Here is a 24,747-nt window from a genome sequence, read left to right on the forward strand (position 1 = left end):
TGAGGTGCTTTCACCTGCTCCTCAATATCAAGGTGCTTTAATCTCCTCCTCAATAACAAGGTGCTTTCATCTGCTCCTCAATATCAAGGTGCTTTAATCTCCTCCTCAATAACAAGGTGCTTTCATCTGCTCCTCAATATCAAGGTGCTTTCACTTGCTCCTCAATATCGAAGTGCTTTCATTTGACCTCAATATGAAGGAGCTCTCACCTGTTCCTCAATATAGATATGCTTTCACCTGCTCCACAGTATCGATGTGCTTTCACCTGCTCCTCAATATCGATGTTCTTTCACCTGCTCCCCAATATTGATGTGCTTTCATCTGCTCCTCAACATCGAGGTGCTCTTATCTGCTCTTCAATATCGAATGGCTTTCATCTGCTCTTCAATATCGATGTGCTTTCACCTGCTCATCAATATCGAGATGCTTTCATCTGCTCCTCAATATCGAGGTGCTATCATTTGCTCTTCAATATCAAAGTGCTTTCACCCGATCTCCAATATCGAGGTGTTTTCACCTGCTCCTCAATATCGATGTGCTTTCACATTCTCCTCAATATCAAGGTGCTTTCACCCTCTCGCCAATATCGATGTGCTTTCATCTGCTCCTCAATATGAAGGTGCTTTCATCTGCTCCTCAATATCGAGTTGCTTTCATTTGCTCCTTAATATCAAGGTGCTTTTATTTGCTCCTCAATATCAAGATAGTTTCATCTGCTCCTCAATATCGATGTGCTTTCACCTGCTCCTCAATACCGAGCTGCTTTCATCTGCTCCTCTATATCAAGGTGCTTTCATCTGCTCCTCAATATGAAGGTGCTTTCATCTGCTCCTCAATATCGAGTTGCTTTTATCTGCTCCTCTATATCAAGGTGCTTTCATTTGCTCCTCAATATCAAGGTGCTTTCATCTGCTCCTCAATATCGAATTGTTCTCATCTGCTCCTCAATATCAAGGTGCTTTCATCCGCTCCACAATATCGATGTGCTTTCACCTGATTCTCAATTTCAGGGTGCTTTTATCTGCTCCTCCATATCAAGGTGCTTTCATCTGCTCATCAATATCAAGGTGCTTTCATCTGCTCCTCAATAACAAGGTGCTTTCACCTGCTCCTCAATATAGATGTGCTTTCACCTGCTCCTCAATATAGATGTGCTTTCACTTGCTCCTCAATATCGAGGTTCTTTCATTTGTTCCTCAATATCAAGGAGCTTTCACCTGTTCCTCAATATAGATGTGCTTTCACCTGCTCCTCAATATCGATGTGCTTTCACCTGCTCGTCAAAATCGATGTTATTTCACCTGCTCTCCAATATTTAGGTGCTTTCATCTTCTCTTCAATATCGATGTGCTTTCACCTGCTCGTCAATATCGATGTTATTTCACCTGCTCTCCAATATTTAGGTGCTTTCATCTTCTCTTCAATATCGATGTGCTTTCACCTGCTCGTCAATATCGATGTTATTTCACCTGCTCTCTAATATTTAGGTGCTTTCATCTTCTTTTCAATATCGATGTGCTTTCACCTGCTCGTCAAAATCGATGTTATTTCACCTGCTCTCTAATATTTAGGTGCTTTCATCTTCTTTTCAATATCGATGTGCTTTCACCTGCTCGTCAATATCGATGTTATTTCACCTGCTCTCCAATATTTAGGTGCTTTCATCTGCTCCTCAATATCGAAGAGCTTTCATCTGCTCCTCAATATCGAGGTGCTTTCATCTGCTCCTTAATATCAAGGTGCTTTCATTTGCTCCTTAATATCAAGGTGCTTTCATTTGCTCCTTAATATCAAGGTGCTTTCATTTGCTCCTTAATATCAAGGTGCTTTCATTTGCTCCTTATATTCAAGGTGCTTTCATCTGCTCCTTAATATCAAGGTGCTTTCATTTGCTCCTCAATATCAAGGTGCTTTCATTTGCTCCTCAATATCAAGGTGCTTTCATTTGCTCCTCAATATCAAGGTGCTTTCATTTGCTCCTCAATATCAAGGTGCTTTCATTTGCTCCACAATATCAAGGTGCTTTCATTTGCTCCTCAATATCAAGGTGCTTTCATTTGCTCCACAATATCAAGGTGCTTTCATTTGCTCCACAATATCAAGGTGCTTTCATTTGCTCCTCAATATCAAGGTGCTTTCATTTGCTCCACAATATCAAGGTGCTTTCATTTGCTCCACAATATCAAGGTGCTTTCATTTGCTCCACAATATCAAGGTGCTTTCATTTGCTCCACAATATCAAGGTGCTTTCATTTGCTCCACAATATCAAGGTGCTTGCATTTGCTCCACAATATCAAGGTGCTTTCATTTGCTCCTTAATATCGAATTGCTTTCATCTCCTCAATATCGAGGTTCTTTCATCTGTTCTTCAATATCAAGGTTCTTTCATCTTCTCCTCAATATCGATGTTCTTTCATTTGCTCCTCAATATCGAAGTCCTTTCGTCTGCTCCTCAATATCGAGGTCCTATTATCTGCTCCTCATTATCGAGGTGCTTTCATCTGCTCCTCAATATCGAGGTGCTTTCATCTGCTCATCAATATCGAGGTGCTATCATCTGCTCCTCAATATCGGTGTGCTTTCATCTGCTCCTCAATATAAAGGTGCTTTCATCTGCTCATCAATATCGAGGTGCTTTCATCTGCTCCTCAATATAATGGTGCTTTCATCTGCTCATCAATATCGATGTTCTTTCATTTGCTCCTCAATATCGAAGTCCTTTCGTCTGCTCCTCAATATCGAGGTCCTATTATCTGCTCCTCATTATCGAGGTGCTTTCATCTGCTCCTCAATATCAAGGTGCTTTCATCTGCTCATCAATATCGAGGTGCTATCATCTGCTCCTCAATATCGATGTGCTTTCATCTGCTCCTCAATATCGAGGTAATATCATCTGCTCCTCAATATCGAGGTGCTTTCATCTGTTCTCCAATATTGAGGTGCCTTCATCTGCTTCTCAATATCGAGGTGCTATCATGTGTTCCTCAATATCAAGGTGCTTTCATCTCCTCCTCAATAGAGAGGTGCTTTCATCTGCTCCTCAATATCAAGGTGCTTTCACTTGCTTATTAATATCAAGGTGCTTTCATCTGCTTCTCAATATCAAGGTGCTTTCATCAGCTCAACAATTTTGATATGGTTTCACCTGATCCTTAATTTGAAGGTGCTTTCATCTGCTCATGAATATCACTGTGCTTTCATCTGTTCTTCAATATGAAATTGCTTTCACCTGCTCCTCAATGTAGATGTGCTTTCACCTGCTCCTCATTATCGATGTGCTTTCACCTGCTCCTCAATATCGATGTGCTTTCATCTGCTCCTCAATATCGAGGTGCTTTTATCTGCTCCTGAATATCGAGGTGCTTTCATCTGCTCCTGAATATCGAGGTGCTTTTATCTGCTCCTGAATATCGAGGTGCTTTCATCTGCTCCTGAATATCGAGGTGCTTTCATCTGCTCCTGAATATCGAGGTGCTTTTATCTGCTCCTGAATATCGAGGTGCTTTCATCTGCTCCTCAATATCGAGGTGCTTTCATCTGCTCCTGAATATCGAGGTGCTTTTATCTGCTCCTGAATATCGAGGTGCTTTCATCTGCTCCTCAATATCGAGGTGCTTTCATCTGCTCCTCAATATCGAGGTGCTTTCATCTGCTCCCCAATATCGAGGTGCTTTCATCTGCTCCTCAATATCGAGGTGCTTTCATCTGCTCCTCAATATCGAGGTGCTTTTATCTGCTCCTGAATATCGAGGTGCTTTTATCTGCTCCCCAATATCGAGGTGCTTTCATCTGCTCCTCAATATCGAGGTGCTTTCATCTGCTCCTCAATATCGAGGTGCTTTCATCTGCTCCTCAATATCGAGGTGCTTTCATCTGCTCCTCAATATCAAGGTGCTTTCATCTGCTCATCATTATCGAGGTGCTATCATCTGCTCCCCAATATCGGTAAGCTTTCACCTGATTCCTCAATATCAAGGTGCTCTAATCTGCTCCTCAATATCGAGGTGCTTTTATCTGCTCCTCAATATCGAGGTGCTTTCATCTGCTCATCATTATCGAGGTGCTATCATCTGCTCCCCAATATCGATAAGCTTTCACCTGATTCCTCAATATCAAGGTGCTCTAATCTGCTCCTCAATATCGAGGTGCTTTCATCTGCTCCTCTATATGGAGCTGTTTACATCTTCTCTTTAATATCAAGGTGGTCTCACCTGCTCCTCTATATCGGGGTGCTATCATCTGCTTCTCAATATCTAGGTGCTTCCATCTGCTCCTCAATATAGAGTATTAGTGATGTAAGATACGTAAGCTAACCGCTAATCAGTGGACCCTGTCCTATGACCCTTAGTTCACCATCAGAACCTCTAAACAATAATTACCTCAGGTAACATTCTTAAAGTCGCGTTACCTATATTACTTGGGCAGGTGATGATCCTGTGTGCGATAATGGTGCCTTATAAGACTGGGTGAGTAAACTACTAATTTTACTCTGTGGTTTAAATGATCAACAATGAATTCTACTTTGAGGTATAATGAACCTACATAATTAATTAAAAGAGTGCCCATGAAAGTAGTAGTAGTAGTAGTAGTAGTAGTAGTAGTAGTAGTAGTAGCGTAGGGAGAGTACGTGCTGTGATTAGCTCCTTTGTTTTGTGTCATAAGTTAGGTCCTATAGCCGATACCGCCCTGTAATGTATACCTTCGTACGCGTGAACGTGCAGTGAACGTAACGAAATATAGTGCAATCTGGTGCCATTGACGATGCAGGTGTTAATTACGAATTACTGCTTTTTTGAGAGAGGCCGTGTGCTGGCCGGCAGTGTGAAAAACACTGGTGTAACGATAAATATTGGGTCAGTGGTTACGGAAGAAGGCCCACGTCCCCTCGGTGCTTGTGAGCGACGCTCGACTCTGTGGCGGACGGCCGGAAGGTGGGAGGGAAAGAGGGAGCGAGGGGGAAGGAGGGAAAGAGAGTGGAGAAGAGGGGGAGAGAGTGGTAGAGGAGGAGGGGAAGGGGGAGTGAGAGTAGAGAGGGGAGAGAGAGAGGGAGAGATAAGAGAGAGCAAGTTATAGTTTTTCCATGTACATCATCCAATAAATTTTCTCAGTATGTCAAATAGATTAAATGTCATTGATTTATAGGGGAATGGTGAGTTCTGGCAGGCGTGTCGGGATGGGCGGAGGTGGGTCAGTTTTCAAGACCGAGGGCAAACAGTAAACAGCCCCTAGCCCCCTCCATCCCCCTAAAGCTACCCACGCACATCCCCTCACTTCCCGGGTCCCTGGTAACCCCGCCCCGCTGCCCAGTAACTTCCCACCCCCGCCTGAGGGCCATAAAACACAGAGTATCTGACTCGGCGAACTGCTGGTAATATCACTACTACTACTACTACTCAACTTTAATGTGTAGGGTCAGGGGCATTAGTAAGATTGTAAAGTGTTGGCGAGGAGCAATGGTAGTGGAAAAATAAACAATCATTCTAATATTACCGTAAAGGCAGAGTAAGCATATGTAAGTGTATGTCTGTGTGTAGGTATATGGGGGGAGACAAGAGTCAAAGTGGGGTCTACTACTATTGATCTATTCATCACCATAAATAACATCTAAGATACACTAGCATGCATAATGGCACCGAAATGGAGCCCCCTCAATGTTGCATTTGTTCGTCTCGAAATCAAAACTGTGTTCAATGCTCGTGCGTAAGACGAGGCCAGCCCTGTGTGAACTGTAAGAGAGGTGGAGATTGTCGAAACCCAAACCCTCAACGGCAGGATGTGGAAAATGGTGAGCAACCAGAAGGGGTGCTGGGTGGACAGGCCAATGAAGGCGCTGGAGATGATCAGGTGGAGGGGGGTGCAGGTGGCGAGAGACATGGGCAAGGTGACCAGGGTGAGGACGCCTCGCGCGAGCTCCGCTTCTGGCAGAGTGGGTGCGAGACGCTTACAATCATGTGGTAACGTTTACTCCCAATAACGCATTTGAGGCCCCGAGATGTAACGCCACCAAAACCTTGATAGAGGAGAAAACCTACCTCATTAGAGCGTACAACAACTCCACGCAAATCGCCCCCTACGCTTTAAAGATTCTGGTCATACTACCGCACCTCATATGCCAACGGACTCACAAAAAGTCGAAACAATCTGAGGACGTGAAGGCGGTACAAAGAAGAATGGAGCTGTGGAGGAAAGGGGACGTCCGGAAGCTACTTGGCGAGGCTAAAACACTGCAGGAGAGACTAGGCAGACGTAACATTCGCAAGGAGGACAGTAACGACAGGGCTAGAAACTTTGCTGACAAGATGAGACAAGGCAAAGTGGCCATGGCAACTAGATCACTGTCAATAGAAGATGAGGCAGCGGGAGTCCTTCCCATGACGGAAGAGACACGCCAGATCCTTAAGGACAAGCATCCAGATGCTAGACCTGCACACCCAGAAATGAAGTTCCTTGGGGACTACACCCCGCCGCATCGAGTTGTCTTCGACCATATCAGCGGTGACGTGATCTGGAAGCACGCCCTTCACGCGCAGGGAGCGGCTGGACCATCAGACTTGGATGCCAAGGGGTGGAAACACCTTCTCAGTAAGAACATCTTTGGTAATCCAGCTGTGGATCTTCGCGACGCAATAGCCGACCTAGCAAGAAAATTGGCGTCAGAGAATTGCCAACACCTCGAGCCTTTGATGGCCTGCCGGCTCATTCCGCTGGATAAAAAACCAGGCTGTCGCCCCATCGTGATGGGGGAGGTGCTCAGGAGGATCATAGGCAAGGCTGTCATGGAGGTGGTGAAGGACGACGTGAGGAAGGCGGTGGGAAACCTCCAAGTGTGTGCGGGTCAGCAGGCTGGATGTGAAGCTGCCATTCACGCCGTCAGGAAAATGTTCGAAGACCCAGAATGCGAGGCGGTGCTGATGGTGGACGCTGCAAATGCGTTCAACAACATCAATAGGGAAACAGCACTGCACAACATCAAAATCAAGTGCCCTATATTCGCCCAATATATTGAAAATACATACAAGGAACCTGCCAGACTGTTCATCAGCAGTCATAATAACCAACGACTTGGAGACCCGGTGGCCATACAATCCTCAGAGGGCACCACCCAGGGGGACCCAGTGGCCATGGCAATGTTTGCCCTGGGAATGATGAAGCTGCAGGACATCATCCGCCATGAAAACACCAACGTCAAACAGGTGGCGCATGCGGATGACCTCACCGGGGTAGGAAAGTCTGCAGACCTCAGGAAATGGTGGGACCTCGTCAATGAACACGGCCCTAAAATAGGGTACCGTCCCAACGCCACGAAGTCTGTGGTGATTGTAAAACCAAAGGCATACGATCGGGCCAAAACAGCATTTCAGGGCAGTAACGTGAAACTGTCAGTTACTGGAGAAAGACACCTCGGGGCAGCCATTGGAACAGCTGAATACAGAACTGAATATGTGAAAGCAGCTGTAAAGCGCTGGGAGTCCGAACTGCAGAGGCTGAGCGAGATCGCCAAAACAGAACCGCAGGCAGCCTACGCAGCATTTACGTACGGTGTCAAGCATAAATGGAACTACCTCATGAGGACAGCTCCTGATGTTGCTCCGCAAATGGGAGATGCCCCAGTGACCAGGAGAGAAGATTGCTGGAGTTGCCGCCAAGAATGGGTGGGCTCGGCATCACCAACCCGCAAAATCTGGCTGAGTCTGAATTCGGGAACTCAATCCGAATCACAGCCTCCTTGACCGAATATATTACCAATCAAAATGAAAGGGGAGAAGACAGCCCTCAAGATATTAGGTCACTAAGGAATGAAATCTCCATAAACAGAGAAGGAAAACAGAGAGACACTCTGAGTGACCAAATGAGAGAACTCCCAAAAGACACAAGGAGGAGGACAGATATTGCACAGGAAGTGGGCGCTTCAAACTGGCTAACCACACTACCTATCACGGCAAAAGGCACCAACTTAAACAAAAAAGAATTTACTGATGCCCTTGCCTTCAGGTATGGCTGGCCAGTGGATGGGCTCCCAAACATGTGTAACTGTGGCTCACCCTTCAACCAAAATCATGCCATGACATGCAAGAGAGGAGGTTTCGTCTGCATGAGACATGATGATGTAAGAGACGTAACAGCTCAGATGCTGAAAGAAGTCTGCCACGACGTGACTGTGGAACCCATGCTGCTCCCTCTGCAAGGCGAACACCTCGCCAGACGCACCGCTAATGTATCGAACGAAGCACGAGTGGATGTTAGCGCCAGAGGGTTTTGGACTCGTGGAAAAAGGGCATATTTTGACATAAGGATCTTTGATCCCATGGCCCATTGCCACAGAGACCTGACCCTTGATGCAGCCCACAGAAGAAACGAACAAGAGAAGAACAGAGCATATGAAGAAAGAATACAGAATGTGGACCAGGGCTCCTTCACCCCGGTAGTATTCACGACGGCAGGAGGGATGGGACCAAGGGCGCAGAGCTTCTACGCTAGACTCGCCGAGACACTGGCGGATAAGAAACAGCAGCCAAGAAGCAGTGTGGTCGCCTGGATGAGATGCAGGCTGTCCTTCTCCCTCCTGAGGTCAGCCTTGGTCTGCCTGAGAGGAACCAGGTTACCTGCACCCAAAACCATCCGCATTGCCGACCTGGACTTTGAGGCGACGGTGATTGATAGTCGTATCAACCACAAGCTCTGTTAGCTTAAAAATAAAATGTTTAGTAAAGTTTGTAATATTAAATAAAGATGGTTGTCGGCCAGTCATTGGCGGGGTAGGGCCAATGAATTGCTTTGTGAAAGGATATGAGAGAATATACCGCTCACAACGCAACTCTAATAGATGGAGGCCCGTAGTAGTAGAAAAAAAAGTAGTAGTAGTAGTAGTAGTAGTAGTAGTAGTAGTAGTAGTAGTAGTAGTAGTAGTAGTAGTAATACTATTAGTAGTAATAGTTGTAGTAGTAGTAGTAGTAGTAGTAGTAGTAGTAGTAGTAGTAGTACTATTAGTAGTAATAGTTGTAGTAGTAGTAGTAGTAGTAGTAGTAGTAGTAGCAATAGCGGTGTTAGTAGTAATACTTGTTATCGTAGAAATAGTTGTTGCTGATATTACTGTTGTAGTATAGGTATTATCATTTCCTGCTGTTTTTGTTGTCATCGTCATATTTACACATGGACAAAACTTTAATAATGTCATCAGCTTAACTACAAGGGACGGAAAATAAATAGCTTGATGCTTTCATTGTATTACATTTCGGTATATTTTCATTAATTATCTCCACTTGCTCTTCTTAAAATTTAGCTCCCTTATTCTCCATTCGTACGTAGTGACTCTCTCTCTCTCTCTCTCTCTCTCTCTCTCTCTCTCTCTCTCTCTCTCTCTCTCTCTCTCTCTCTCTCTCTCTCAGTCAGTCACTCAGTTAGTCAGATAGCCAGTCAGTTAGATAGTTAACCATTCACTCATTCATTCAGTCAGTGTGTTAGCCATTCATCCATTCATTCATTCATGCTCAGTCAGTCATTTAGTCAGTCAGTCAGTCATTTAGTCAGTCAATCAGTCAATCATTTTTTTTACGTAGCCACAGAGTCAGTCAGTCAGTCAGTCAGCCAGCTAAATCAGTCAGTCATTTATGCATTAGTTAATCTGGCAGTCAGACAGTTACGTAGGTAGATAGACAGCTAGTCAGTCAGTCAGTCAGTAAGGCATTTAATCAGTCAGGCAGTCAATCATTTTTTTTTTACGTAGCCACAGTCAGTCAGCCAAATCAGTCAGTCATTTATGCATTAGTTAGTCTGGCAGTGAGACAGTTACGCAGGTAGTCAGACAGCTAGTCAGTCAGTGAGTCAGTCAGTTAGTCATTTAGTCAGTCAGGCATTCAGTCAGTTATTTTCGTAGCCACACAGCCAGCGAGTCAGTCGGTCAGTCAGTCACTTACATCAGCATGGTCAGCTAGTCGAGATAAGTCAGTCAGTCAGTCAAGGCATTCAATCAGCCATTCTTAAACTAAGTCAGTCACTCTAGCAGGGAGCGCCATCAAATCCCGGAGTCTGCCTTACAAAAATCCCGTTTTCTATCGTGTGCCGGGGCGGGGCTAAGGCCAGCGTGACCTTGAGGGCGGCGCAGGGATGAATGATGGGCCTTTAAACTCTGCCCAGCAAGCGGGACCCGAGCCAGTCGCGGCGCCCTGAATCACGCGTCACCGGCTACTTCGGGGGTCATGTTGGTAAACCTTTCGGCGTCCAGGCACACACACTGGGCAAGGCTGTCGTGGAGTGTTGGGCGCGTCCAGGGGTAGTTTACGGCCCTGGCGGTAGTCTGACGAAGCCTCTGTGATGGGACCTTGAAAATACTCCGGAAAACTCATTACAGGTGTTCAGGTCTCTGCAGCTTCAGCAGCTACCTGCGAATTCGCATCAGCAATAGGTGGGGAAGCACCTTGCCTGGCACACTGAGCAGTGTAATACCACGGTAGTTGTTGCAGTCCTGGCGGTCCCCTTTCCCTTTCCAGATAGGGACGATCAGTCAGGAGGAATGGTACCGGACTGCCTTACGGCAGTCAAGACCGCATGCAACCCATGGATCATGGCCTCACCTCCAACTTTGAGCAGCTCCGCGCTGATGTTACAGGCACCAGGTCCCTTCCCACCCCTCAACTTGGCCACAGCCTCCCTGATCTCACCCAGAGAGGGTGAGCTTTCGTCAACTGGTGTGTCAGCATTCACCACTTGCAACCCAATATATATATATATATATATATATATATATATATATATATATATATATATATATATATATATATATATATATATATATATATATATATATATATATATATATATATATATATATATATATATATATATATATATATATATATATATATATATATATATATATATATATATATATATATATATATATATATATATATATATATATATATATATATATATATATATATATATATATATATATATATATATATATATATATATACATATATAATTCGCTCCCAGATTTATTAGCAAAATATGTTTAAGAGAGCCATAGAAAACTGGTTAATAGAGGCAATAATTTTTAGCACTTTTTCAAAAAATCTCTTAGTATTAGCGCACGCTCTCGATAAGCTAATACCAGATATTCCAACAACAGTGTGTGTGTGTGTGTGTGTGTGTGTTCGTGCATGCGCCAGCCGTCCAGATCTAGACTCCCTCTTTTTCCGCCCTAACTCCAAGCTAAACCGAACTGAACAAAAGTATCCGTCGAAAACCGAGGTCTAGCCCTAAATCGCCACACACATACGGCATGGTGAGACAGAGAAATGGCTCACCCACACACCACCCCCCTCCTCGTGCTGACGAGGGAGCGCATCGACACGCTGGTGGCCGAGCACAAGCAGATGCTGGGGCGCGGCGCCTCGTGCACGGTGTACCTGGTGGAGGTCGGCGGCGCCCTGTGCTGCCTCAAGGTGGCTAGGGAGCAGCGCCTCGCCGCCCTTGTGCGAGAAGCGAATTAACACTAATAAAAGCCCACCGTGGTTTAATAGCGAAATTAAACAATCAGTCAATGAGAGAAAATTGTTTTACAGGTTAAAGAAAGAACAAAGCACGCCCGAAAACATTAGACTTTATAATGATGCCAGGCGACGAGTAAAAAGACTAGTAGGTCAGGCAAAGCGTAGATATGAAGAAAATATTGCAGCCAACTGTAAAAATAATCCGAAATCTTTCTTCAGTTACATAAACAACAGAAAGGCGATCAAAAGTGGTATTGGACCTTTAACAAACAGCGACGGTGCACTAGTGACTGACAGCCAACACATTGTAAACCTCTTAAACAATTACTTTTCCTCGGTGTTTAATACTAACAGTCTTCCTCTCGCTACCACCAACACCAGTACTATTGTAAATCTCGAGCATGCATAGCCTAATTTTGAAATAACAACCGATGAGGTCCTTAAAGCTCTCTATTCACTTAAAACAAATAAAAGTCCCGGACCCAACAAAGTATATCCTATACTGCTTAAAGAAACAAAGAGCGAAATACTCTCCTCCCTCACTACCGTATTCAATATGTCCTTGCGACAAGGCATCGTCCCTTCGGATTGGAAAAAGGCTAACGTGACACCGATTTTTAAGAAAGGAGACAAAAAAATACCAGGTAACTACCGACCCATTAGTCTAACTTCAATTGTAGGTAAGCTACTCGAGAGCATAATTAGAGACAAAATTGTGAGTTACCTCGAAAGCCACTCATTAACTGGGGATTCACAACATGGCTTCCGTAACAAAAGATCCTGCCTGTCAAACCTACTGACCTTTTATAACGATCTCTTCTCAATTTATGACGTAACCAAATCAGTGGACGTAGTCTATCCTGATTTCCAGAAAGTGTTTGATAAAGTCCCACATCATAAAGTACTTTATAAATTAAAGCAAACAGGCATTGACGGTCAAGTAGACCAATGGATCGCGAATTGGTTGAACAACAGACAACAAAGAGTTGTGATTGACGGATTTAACTCAGAGTGGGCGCCGGTCACTAGTGGCAGACGACACAAAGATTGGTAACTCGGTTCTCACTGACGAAGACAGGCAAAGCCTCCAAGAGGTCCAGTGTAACACGATTGACTCCTTTAAAAAGAAGCTCGACCGTCACTTCCTTGAACTTAATATTAACTAGAGTAGAAAAGCAACGTTTTGGAGCCATCTGATTAATGTAAAATCACTTAGGTTTAAGGACAGACCACCTAGTCTGGACCATGGGGTCTGTGTGGTCTGATTTTCTATGTAAATCTATGTAAATCTCTCTCTCTCTCTCTCTCTCCCCCACTGAAGTTACCTGGTATTTTGTTTTAGTCCCTTCACTCCCAGCAGTCCTCATTTCCATCCGCTAGTGTCCATGGATATTTTTTTTTCCATGCATGCCAGAATGTTTGTTAGTTATGCCCCTCCCACCTCATTACCACGTCTTTCATTTGTGGTCCTTCCTATTGTGTTGGTCTAATGTTTGGGTATACAGGTTCATATCCATTTGACATTCACCTTCTCCGTAAGTTGACTGGCTATAGGGTGCCAAAACAGTGTCTATTAATCATGCACTCTTCGCCTGATTGCCACGTCTTTCATTGGTAGTCCTTCCTATTGTGTTATTCTACTCTTTGGCGATATGTAACTTGACTGGCTGAAGGTTCGCAAAAATGTATTATGAACTAAGCATTTCACACCTATGTCTTTCACTTCTAGTTCTTTCCATTATGTTATTCTACTCTTTGGCGATGCAGGTTCATATCCATTTGACATTCTTCTCTCTGCGCTGACCGGCTGAAGGGCAAACACATACGCATTCCCAGCCTTCAGTTTTTGGTCTATTTATATTCCTTCCTTCCGTGCCCTGTTGATGTTTGCCAGTGTAGGCTCATAACTTTATATCCACTTGACATTCTCTCCTCCGCTCGTTGACTGTCTAAGGGTTAAGCTAAACACACACATTCCTGTCCTTCAACGTAACTCCGCGGGTCGTTCTATCCACCACGCTGCCCTTCCCTTCCCTCCCTACTTCCTCCTTATTTTCTTTTCCCTTCTCCTCACTTCATTTGCCTCAGCCTCCTTTGTACGTTGACTGACTAAAGAAAGATTAAGTTTAAACCAGTATTCCTATCCTTCAGTTTTTTACTCCTATATTCCTTCCTTTTGTGTTCTACTGATGGTCGTTAATACAAGCTCATACCCATTTGACACACACACACACACACACACACACACACACACATATATATATATAGATATATATATATAGATATATATATATATATATATATATATATATATATAGATATATATATATATATATATATATATATATATATATATATATCTAGTTTCCTTCGTAGGTTGGCAGGTTGAAAGGTCCCCCAACCACCCCTCTCATAACTAAGTCGTTCATGTACACTCCTTCCTTTTCTGCTTTATTCTGCTTTCTGTGTGGCGGCGTACGTTCATATCCATTTGACATTCTCTTATCTGTCCGTTGAGACTAAAGGTTAAGCTAAACACACACATCAGCATTCCTGTCCTTCAGCGTGACTCCTCCTCGGGTCATTCTATCCAACACGTTGCCCCCATTCACCGCTCCTGCCTCGCCCACTCATGCCTCACCACCACCACCCACGGTTCCTCATCCTCGACCTTTCCTCCCTCACGCCACCCGTACACCCACCCCCACCCTCTAACCGTCCCCTCCCCGCCCAGACTCACACTCACACCCTTAATCATCCAATAGTCTCAGACCGGCGAGGTTTGTTCTATTAACACGCATAGTCTCTCTCTCTCTCTCTCTCTCTCTCTCTCTCTCTCTCTCTCTCTCTCTCTCTCTCTCTCTCTCTCTCTCTCTCTCTCTCTCTCTCTCTCTCTCTCTCTCTCTCTCTCTCTCTCTCTCTCTCTCTCTCTCTCTCTCTCTCTCTCTCTCTCTCTCTCTCTCTCTCTCTCTCTCTCTCTCTCTCTCTCTCTCCTTCCTCTCAGTAATTTTATCAGCAATTCCTCCTCTTCTTCCTCCTCCTCCTTAAGTCATTCCCGCATTCCCTCCCTTCTTTACATGCCTTTCCCTTTCTCTCTTCCTCTTTCCCCCCTCCTTCTCTCTTTTTCAGTAATTATATAAGTAATTTCTCCTCTTCTTCCTCCTCCTCTCTCTCTTTTCCGTCGGATTGGAAACTAGCAAATGTCACACCAATTTTCAAAAAGGGGGACAAGTCTCATCCAGGAAACTATCGACCAATTAGCCTGACATCTATTGTTTGTAAGTTAATGGAGACTATCATTCGCAACAATATGGTGAAATTCCTCGAAGAAAATAAGATAATAAATAATTCGCAACATGGCTTCCGTAGTAAGCGTTCGTGTTTGACTAACTTACTTGATTTTTTTCATTATATTTTTTAGGTGTTCGATGAAAGCAGATCAGTAGATATCATATATCTGGATTTTCAAAAGGCATTTGATAAGGTCCCCCACCAGCGATTGCTCAGCAAACTATTGGCGCACGGTATCTCGGGTAACATTCACAATTGGCTTGTTGACTGGCTCTCTGAGCGGAAACAGAGAGTAGTTCTAAACGGTGTTACATCTAACTGGCTCGATGTCAGAAGCGGCGTACCTCAAGGATCAGTGCTTGGCCCCATGCTCTTCTTAATTTATGTTAATGATATCGATGATGGGCTCACTTGCAAAGTATCAAAATTTGCTGATGACACAAAAATTGCTAGTAAAGTAACTGCGACACTCGACGAAGAAGCTTTACAATCAGATATAGATCGACTTGCACGTTGGGCCAATCAATGGCAAATGAAATTTAACGTTGACAAATGTAAAGTGTTGCACATCGGAAAAAATAACAATCGCGTTCGGTACGTAATGAATGGCCAACAACTTTCTGCAGTAAGTAAAGAAAAGGATCTTAGAATCACTATATCAAGCGATTTAAAGCCCGGTCAGCATTGTTCAGAGGTAGTTAAAACCGCAAACAAATTGGTTGGCTTCATATGAAGAGTCTTTAATTAATAATAAATCTGAAAAAGTAATATTAAAACTGTATAATTCATTGGTTCGACCCCATCTAGAGTACGGTGTACAGTTTTGGTCCCTTTATTGCAGAAAAGACATAGAAAAGTTGGAACGGGTTCAACGAAGAGTAACAAAGATAATTCCTAGGTTGAAAAATTTATCATATGAACAAAGGCTTAAAGAAGTAAATTTATTCAGCCTATCAAAACGAAGAATGCGAGGCGATCTAATATAAGTGTTTAAAATGTTTAAAGGATTCAGTGATATTGATGCGGAAGATTACTTTACAATTGATCGATCAAATAGAACAAGAAGAAATCACAATTTGAAGATAAGTGGTAAAAGATTCTCGTCGCACGAAGCTAAACACTTCTTCAATCGAGTTGTTAATGTTTGGAACTCTCTACCCTGTGATGTCGTTGATAGCACAACAGTTACGGCCTTCAAGAATAGATTAGACAAGTATTTTGAATCCAACCAGCAACTAAGATATTACTCATTGTCGTAATAACGTTACGTTCTTTCGAATACTGGTGTCCTTGTCCGCTTTTATCGCCCGGTTAGTGGTAGCAGTAATGGTAGTTCTTTCCTCTTTCCTACATATATTCCATGCAGTTTTTCCATGCTGCACGGTTGTTTTTTCTTTCCTGCCAGCTTTGGCTGGAGGGATGGGGGGGTGGGGAGGAGCCTTCGCCTTTGCCGTCCTTCATCTTCCACCTTTGATCAGATGGTTAGTGTAGTTTGTCACAAACAGCCTCGTAAGGACCAGCAGGTCTGCTGTTGTTTACTCTTCCTTTGTGTTCCTTTGTGTTCCTCCTTAAAGTCATTCTCGCATTCCCTCCCTTCTTTACATGCCCCTTCCTCTCTCTCTCCCTCTTTCCCTTCCTTCTCTCTCTTTCCCCCTCCTCCCTCTCTCTCTCAGTAAATCTATCAGCCATTCATTCTCTGCTTATTCATCTTCTTTCAGTTGCTATTATATTTTTTTTTAATATTCCCTCCCTTTTGTACAAGTCCCTCCCTCTCTCTCTCTCTCTTTCCCCTTCCCTCTATCTATCTGTTTCTCCTCTTTTTCATCTCCCTCCCTTCCTTCCCTCTTTCCTCTACTTCCCCTTCCTCATTCTCCATCCCTCCATCCTTCCCTTCCCCTCCTTTCTTCCTCGTCCTTTTCCATACCAATCCCCTTCAACCTTCCTTTCCTTCTCCTTCCTTTCTCTTTCCTTACCTACTCTTCCCTCCTTCCTACCCTGTCCCGTCTCCCTTTTACCCCTTCCAAATCCCTTCCCCTTCCGTCTCCCGCGTCCCTTTCCCTCCCCGTCCATTCCTCTAACTCTTTCCCTTCCCTTCCCTTCCCTAATATTGTCAGCCATTTCTCATCCTCCTACAGTCCTTGCGTTCCCTTCCTTTCCCAACAAGCGTGTCATCGTGCCCATATCCGCGCTCTCTGATTCCATCCCCTCACTCGTTGAAATGCAAATCACATCTTTTCTAGTCGTGGTGTAACAAGTCTTTCGCCCACTTCCTAGTCCGCTGTTTTCATTTTCTCTCCCCTCTGTTGAGCACCTCGAGGGAACACGCGGCCTGCAAGTGTGTTCTGCCTTTCCCTTATTCCTCTTCCCTTCTTCCTCTTCTTCTTCCCCTTTCCTTCTACTTCTTCCTCCTTCCCATCCCTTCTTTTCCCTCCTTCCCTGCATGTCTCTTCCCTTTCCTTCTCACCTCCCTTCTTTCCCCTTACTCCTTCCTCCTTTCCATCCCTTCTTTTCCCTCCTTCCCTGTCTCTTCCCTTCTTTCCTCGTTCCTTCCTTTCTCTCCTTCCCATCCATTCCTTTCCCTCCTTCCCTGTCTCTTCCCTTCTTTCCTCGTTCCTTCCTTTCTCTCCTTCCCATCCATTCTTTTCCCTCCTTCCCTGTCTCTTCCCTTTCCTTTCCCCTCCCTTCTTTCCTCGTTCCTTCCTTTCTCTCCTTCCCATCCATTCTTTTCCCTCCTTCCCTGTCTCTTCCCTTCTTTCCTCGTTCCTTCCTTTCTCTCCTTCCCATCCATTCTTTTCCCTCCTTCCCTGTCTCTTCCCTTTCCTTTCCCCTCCCTTCTTTCCTCGTTCCTTCCTTTCTCTCCTTCCCATCACAAAAAAAATCTTCACATACATCAGATCGAAAAAGAAAGTAGAATCCAATATCGGTCCCCTAACATATGAGACTGGATCTGTAACTCAGGACAGTAAACAGATGGCCAGAATCCTTAACGGTAACTTTGCATCCGTATTCACAGTCGAGGACATCGAAACCTTTCCCGAGAGCTCTGACCCGCCGAGTGTGATCACGCCCCTGGAAATTGACACAATATGCGACCAAGAAGTTAAAAAGTATTTGGACAAACTCGACACGAACAAGTCAACGGGACCCGACGGTTTGTCACCACGGTTATCAAAAGAGCTTAAACAATAAATACTTCAGCCACTCACTAACATATTCAACCAGTCTGTTCAACTGAACAAGGTCTCGGAAGACTGGAAGATGGCAGACGTAAGACCGACTTTCAAAAAAGGAGGCAAAAGCGTTGCATTAAACTACAGACCCATAAGTTTGTCATCAGTGGCAGGAAAAATACTCGAAAAGATTATTAGAAACAAACTTGTCAAGTTTTTAGAAGAAATGGACTCTGCGGGACACAGCACGCGGAGAACTGACATCAGGAGGACAGCCAACGCAACAGTGACGACCCAGAACATGTACAAGTCAGGGCGGGCAGAGGGCGAGCAGGTGGAGAGATTACATTAGATCATTGGCCGGAGCAGGATGGAGTACACTAACATCAAACAGAGAAAGGTAGAGGAACAGACAACTGGGAAAGGCCTTTTTAATAGACTACTAATAACTTACGATGGTGAATATTAGAGTATTGCAGTCACTTAAGGTAGAGCATTTGCCGGAGCAGGATGGCGTAATCTAACATCAATCAGAGAAAGGTGAAGGAATAGAGATGGACCATTGAGAAAGACCTCTGTTCTGCCATAGACTGACGATATGAAGTTTACAGTGTCAATCCCTAAAGTTAAAGCATTTGCCAGAGCAGGATGAAGAGGTCTAACACCTAACATAGAAAGGTGGAGGACGCTGGGAAAGGCCTTTGTTTTGTATTGGACTAACAAGGCCTTAAGATGAAGATTAGATGAAGTTTGAGTATTTGCCAAACCACGATGGAGTATAATAACAGGGAAGGGTGGAGGACGTTGGGAAAGGCCTCTATGCTGCAGTGGACTAGTAATGGGTGAAGATTATGAAGGTCAGAGTGGGGTTAGGTTAAGTTAGGTGGGGTTAGGAGAGGTGGAGGACGTTGGGAAAGGGCTCTATGCTGCAGTGGACTAGTAATGGGTGAAGATTATGAAGATCAGATTGAACAGTGACGTTAGGTGTGTCAGGTTCACGGGAGCTGCCTTGTATACGCCCACCGGCCTCCTGCAGACTCCTTGGTTAGTATTGGCAGACACTTCCGCCTCTCACACCAACTATTTCCAAAGGCCAAAAAGGGGATCAATTGGGTTCTCATGAGAGTGTTTTCAGGTTCATGGTACAGAAGAAGAATCAAACTACTACTAGGACCATTAAAATACTCCTGGAAATACCGAAAACTCATACGAAGACCGTGTCAAATATGTGAGCTCGGGCGCCGAAATGGGTTAAGATTCGTTTTAGGTCCGTGCCAGTATCTCATTACCTACTTTATGAAACATCAGTATCTCTTCATATATCTTTTCTACAAACCTTCAACAGTCACGGAAACGCTTTGGAAATCCAATTCAAGGACTTTTTTTTACTCCTGAAAATAGGGGATAATGTTTACGAAAGCGCGTCGCCTCCTCTGGCGGCGGCCGCGGCGACGCTGCAGCCGGTGTTGCGAGAAATACCTCCTCGCTGAAATAAGTCACATATACATGTGGGGGAGTCAAGGGGGGGGGCTGGTTAGAAGGGGCGGTCGAGGGGGCGCAGACCCCACGTTAGTAGGTCGTAAAGTTCGGTTGGAGTAGTTTAACTATGTTCCCCGACCCTAAACCCTCTGCGAGCTATTTCACGGCTGCGGCGACTGCAGCGTCGCCGCGGCCGTCGCCAGAGAAGGCGACGCACTTTCGTAAACATACAGCATGTTTGTAAGTGGAGGAAGAAAAGGAGGAAGAGGAGGAAGCAGCGGAAGAGGTGGAGGAAGACTTTAATCCAGACCCAATAATTTGTAGATAAAACTTTCTTCTCATAAGGATTGGACCCCATTTTGCTTCCCCATCTCTTTCATAACATTTACCCGTTCAGTCATTTTTCCGACACACTCATAGAATAAGTTCCGCACAATGGCAATATAAATAAATAAAAAGCTGCATGCCGAACTTTCATCATCAAATGAAACTCCTATGATGTGAAAAATCAATGAAAGAAAAGAAAAAAGAGAAAACGCATTTGATGGCAGCTATTTTTTTCGTTTGTTTGTGTTAGGAGAAGTGGTGCACAGACTCTTTTGTGTGTTATTGTTTTACCTTTGAGCTGCTTCCTATGATGCGAAAACAAACAGATAAATGGGAGAGAAAAAAATGAGAAAAGCACATGATGGTGAGTGCTTTCTGATTGTGGGAGAAGTGGTTTAGTTGTTTGGGGTGTTATTGTGTTACCCTTGAGCTGCCTCCCGTGATGCGAGAATAATTAGATAAATGGGAGAGAAAAAAAGAGAAAAAGCACTTGATGGAAGCTATTTTTTTCGTTTGTTTGTGTTAGGAGAAGTGGTGCACAGACTTTTTTGTGTGGCATTGTTTTACCTTTGAGCTGCTTCTTATGATGCGAAAATAAACAGATAAATGGGAGAGAAAAAAATAGAAAAAGCATATTATGGTGAGTGTTTTCTGATAGTGGGAGAAGTGGTTATGTTTTTGTGTGTGTGCTGTGTGTTAATGTTTGCCTGCCATGATGCGAAAATAAATATATAAATGAGAGAGAGAAAAAAAAAGAAAAAAACACATGATGGTGAGTGTTTTCTGATTGTGGGAGAAGTGGTTGGTGTTTTTTTAGTGAGTGTGTTTTGTTTTGTCTTTGAGCCGCCTCCTGTGATGCCAATAAATGAACAAATAATGAACAGTGCATATCCTTAACCCAACAAGAGGACACTCGACTTATACATGACAACTCCTCGGCCGGTATTCTCAGACGCTTCTGTCTCTCATACCAACTTTTTTCACAGGGGTCAAAGGAGATCAGTCGGATTCTCATGAGTGTTTTTTTTAGGTCCATAGTACAGATAGGAGGTCAGACTACCACCAGGGTCATTAAACTACCCCTGGCAATACCAACAACGCCTACGAAAGCTGTGTGTGTGTGTGTGTGTGTGTGTGTGTGTGTGTGTGTGTGTGTGTGTGAGAGAGAGAGAGAGAGAGAGAGAGAGAGAGAGAGAGAGAGAAATATAAAAATAAATTCATAGATGGAGAGCAAGGATGAAAGAAAGTTAGAAATAGAATGAAGTAGAGAAGAGAAAAATAAAGAGACAGACGACTTAAGAGAATTGGGCCCCGATGCGAATGTTAGGAAACTCTAGCGGGCCGTCCTCGTGAGAGTCAGCACTCTCACTGGTGTTTTCTCTTCGCAGGTGTGTGGGTGCAATGTATACCTGAATGATGTTAATTGATGAACAGATTCCTACCAAGTAAAATCAATCAATCAATCAATCAGAGAAGGAAAATATAATAAAAAAGAAAAAATGGAATGAGAAAGAAAAGGGAAACGGATGCTGCGTCGCAAGCCGTCGCGAGGACTCCTTTGGATGCTTGTGCGCGTTTCCCAGGCCCGTCGGTCTTCCATCCCTGAACCGATAAACGCGGTGACCGGCGCCTTCACAGTAATTATCATTAATTTTATAATCCAGTCTGGTAGTTTTAAGAAGCGAGTTCTTGCATCCTCGCCTCGGCGGTAGTGTGGAGCGCCAGCGAGCCCAAGGTCTCCCTGGCGAGCATGGCAGGACTGGAGGGCTCCAGGCAGGGCTCCTCGGCGTCCCTCGGGGCCCCGACGGAGGTGCCGGAGATCTTCCGGCTACAAACCCGGGCAGGTGAAGCTCGTTAGCCGTGGTAGGCAGTCTGCCTAGGAGAGCAAACTCCGAACAATAAACCCGGGCAGGTGGAGCTCGTTAGCCGTGGTAGGCAATCTGCCTAGGAGAGCAAACTCTAAACAAACCCGGGCAGGTGAGGCTCGTTAGCCGTGGGAGGCAATTCACCTAGGAGAGCAAACTCTATACAAACCCGGGCAGGTGGAGGTCGTTAGCCGTGGGAGGCAATTCACCTAGGAGAGCAAACTCCGAACAATAAACCCGGGCAGGTGGAGGTCGTTAGCCGTGGGAGGCAATTCACCTAGGAGAGCAAACTCTAAACAAACCCGGGCAGGTGGAGGTCGTTAGCCGTGGGAGGCAATTCACCTAGGAGAGCAAACTCCGAACAATAAACCCGGGCAGGTGGAGGTCGTTAGCCGTGGTAGGCAATTCACCTAGGAGAGCAAACTCTAAACAAACCCGGGCAGGTGGAGGTCGTTAGCCGTGGGAGGCAACTCACCTAGGAGAGCAAACTCTAAACAAACCCGGGCAGGTGAGGCTCGTTAGCCGTGGTAGGCAGTTCACCTAGGAGAGCAAACTCTAAACAAACCCGGGCAGGTGGAGGTCGTTAGCCGTGGGAGGCAATTCACCTAGGAGAGCAAACTCTAAACAAACCCGGGCAGGTGGAGGTCGTTAGCCGTGGTAGGCAGTTCACCTAGGAGAGCAAACTCTAAACAAACCCGGGCAGGTGGAGGTCGTTAGCCGTGGAGGTAATTCACCTGGGAGAGCAAACTCTAAACAAACCCGGGCAGGTGGAGGTCGTTAGCCGTGGGAGGCAATTCACCTAGGAGAGCAAACTCTAAACAAACCCGGGCAGGTGAGGCTCGTTAGCCGTGGTAGGCAGTTCACCTAGGAGAGCAAACTCTAAACAAACCCGGGCAGGTGGGGCTCGTTAGCCGTGGTAGGCAGTTCACCTAGGAGAGCAAACTCTAAACAAACCCGGGCAGGTGAGGTTCGTTAGCCGTGGTAGGCAGTTCACCTAGGAGAGCAAACTCCGAACAACAAACCCGGGCAGGTGGAGGTCGTCAGCCGTGGTAGGCAGTTCACCTAGGAGAGCAAACTCCGAACAATAAACCCGGCCAGGTGGAGGTCGTCAGCCGTGGTAGGCAGTTCACCTAGGAGCTCATACTACGATAAAAAAACCCGGGCAGGTGGAGGTCGTCAGCCGTGGTAGGCAGTTCACCTAGGAGAGCAAACTCCGAACAATAAACCCGGGCAGGTGGAGGTCGTCAGCCGTGGTAGGCAGTTCACCTAGGAGAGCAAACTCCGAACAATAAACCCGGCCAGGTGGAGGTCGTCAGCCGTGGTAGGCAGTTCACCTAGGAGAGCAAACTCCGAACAATAAACCCGGGCAGGTGGAGGTCGTCAGCCGTGGTAGGCAGTTCACCTAGGAGAGCAAACTCCGAACAATAAACCCGGCCAGGAGCAGCTCGTTAGCCGTGGTAGGCAGTTCACCTAGGAGAGCAAACTCCGAACAATAAACCCGGGCAGGTGGAGGTCGTCAGCCGTGGTAGGCAATCTGCCTAGGAGAGCAAACTCCGAACAATAAACCCGGGCAGGTGGAGGTCGTCAGCCGTGGTAGGCAATCTGCCTAGGAGAGCAAACTCCGAACAATAAACCCGGCCAGGTGGAGGTCGTCAGCCGTGGTAGGCAATCTGCCTAGGAGAGCAAACTCCGAACAATAAACCCGGGCAGGTGGAGGTCGTCAGCCGTGGTAGGCAATCTGCCTAGGAGAGCAAACTCCGAACAATAAACCCGGCCAGGTGGAGGTCGTCAGCCGTGGTAGGCAGTCTGCCTAGGAGAGCAAACTCCGAACAATAAACCCGGCCAGGTGGAGGTCATCAGCCGTGGTAGGCAATCTGCCTAGGAGAGCAAACTCCGAACAATAAACCCGGGCAGGTGGAGGTCGTTAGCCGTGGTAGGCAGTCTGCCTAGGAGAGCAAACTCTAAACAAACCCGGGCTTGTGGTGCTCGTTATACTGTCGTAGACAATCCACGCGATGGGAACACCAAAGAAAAGGAAAATAAAAAGGAACACCAGAAAAATGGAAAATACAGAAACGAAACATCAAGAAAAGAAACAAAAAGATCATCCACCTTTAGGCCCTAACATCGCCAAAATTATGGATGGGTCTCTTCTGGGGAGAAAGCGGCTCATCCAGACCAAAGAACATCAACCAAAGGATGATATGAATAAATGAAATAAAAAAAACATAAAGAAAAACACATCAAGGAAAGAAAAATATAACAAACATCATCCACCTTCCGGCCCTGACTAACATCACCAAAATTATGGGTGGGTCTCTTCTGGGGAGAAAGCGGCTCACCCAGACCAAAGAACATCAACAAGGGATGATATAGAAAAGAACACCAAAAAAAATGGAAAAAGAACAGAAAAACATCGAAAAAGAAAAGCAACAGAAATAAATGAACAACATCAAGAAAAGAGAAATACAAAGAAGCATCATCCACCTTTCGGTCCCAAACAACATCACCAAAATTATGGATGGGTCTCTTCTGGGAGGAAAGCGGCTCATCCAGACCAAGGAACATCAACAAAAGGATGATAGGAAAAAAGAACATCAAAAAGCATCAATAAGAAGTAAAAGAAAAGAACAGGAAAACATCGAAAAAGAAAACTAAAGCAATAAAAAGAACGAAAAACACGACATCAAGAAAATGAAATAAAACAAACATCATCCACCTTTTGGCCCTAACAACATCTCCAAAATTATGGGTGGGTCTCTTCTGGGAGGAAAGTGGCTCACCCAGACCAACGAACATCAACAAAAGGATGATAGGAAAAAAGAACACCAAAAAAGAACACCAAAAAAGAACATCAAAAAAGAAAACCAACACCGAGAAAACACAAAGGAAAAAAGAAAGAAAAAGAAAAGAAAAAGAAAACAAATAGAAAAAAGAAAAGAAAGAAAGAAAAGGAAAAAGAAAAAAAAATAACAAAAAAAAATAATATAAATAAATAAATACAGAATATAGTAAAATTAACTAACTGACTCTAACTGCTTAACTAACTATCAAACTATCTATTTAACTAACCTACCTAACTGACGGTAATACAGCTGTTTGACTACCCATTAACAAAC

At 44.8% G+C, this 24,747-nt stretch overlaps 2 long non-coding RNA genes across 13 annotated transcripts; one reads left to right on the forward strand and one right to left on the reverse strand.

Annotated features, from left to right (window-relative positions):
• The first annotated feature begins 21,681 nt into the window (after positions 1 to 21,681).
• On the forward strand, positions 21,682 to 23,933 carry LOC126991967 (uncharacterized). 10 transcript variants are annotated; one of them, XR_007745990.1, is made up of 6 exons: positions 21,682 to 21,805; positions 21,874 to 22,006; positions 22,202 to 22,266; positions 22,396 to 22,726; positions 22,795 to 22,930; positions 23,135 to 23,270. It is a non-coding gene; the product is annotated as an uncharacterized LOC126991967 (long non-coding RNA). The 10 variants fall into 10 exon arrangements; XR_007745984.1 differs by lacking the exon at positions 22,202 to 22,266 and adding an exon at positions 23,543 to 23,933 and having other exon boundaries at positions 21,775 to 21,873; positions 21,939 to 22,071; positions 23,135 to 23,474; XR_007745994.1 differs by lacking the exon at positions 22,202 to 22,266 and adding an exon at positions 23,543 to 23,933 and having other exon boundaries at positions 21,775 to 21,873; positions 21,939 to 22,071; positions 23,135 to 23,406.
• On the reverse strand, positions 21,713 to 23,217 carry LOC126991968 (uncharacterized). 3 transcript variants are annotated; one of them, XR_007745997.1, is made up of 4 exons: positions 23,099 to 23,217; positions 22,428 to 22,758; positions 22,104 to 22,298; positions 21,713 to 21,837 (listed from the first exon to the last, which is right to left on the reverse strand). It is a non-coding gene; the product is annotated as an uncharacterized LOC126991968 (long non-coding RNA). The 3 variants fall into 3 exon arrangements; XR_007745996.1 differs by having other exon boundaries at positions 21,822 to 21,905; XR_007745995.1 differs by having other exon boundaries at positions 21,832 to 21,970.
• Positions 23,934 to 24,747: the final 814 nt, after the last annotated feature.

This window comes from Eriocheir sinensis, unplaced genomic scaffold (assembly GCF_024679095.1).
Source record: "Eriocheir sinensis breed Jianghai 21 unplaced genomic scaffold, ASM2467909v1 Scaffold376, whole genome shotgun sequence".
Classification (NCBI taxonomy): Eukaryota; Metazoa; Arthropoda; class Malacostraca; order Decapoda; family Varunidae; genus Eriocheir; species Eriocheir sinensis.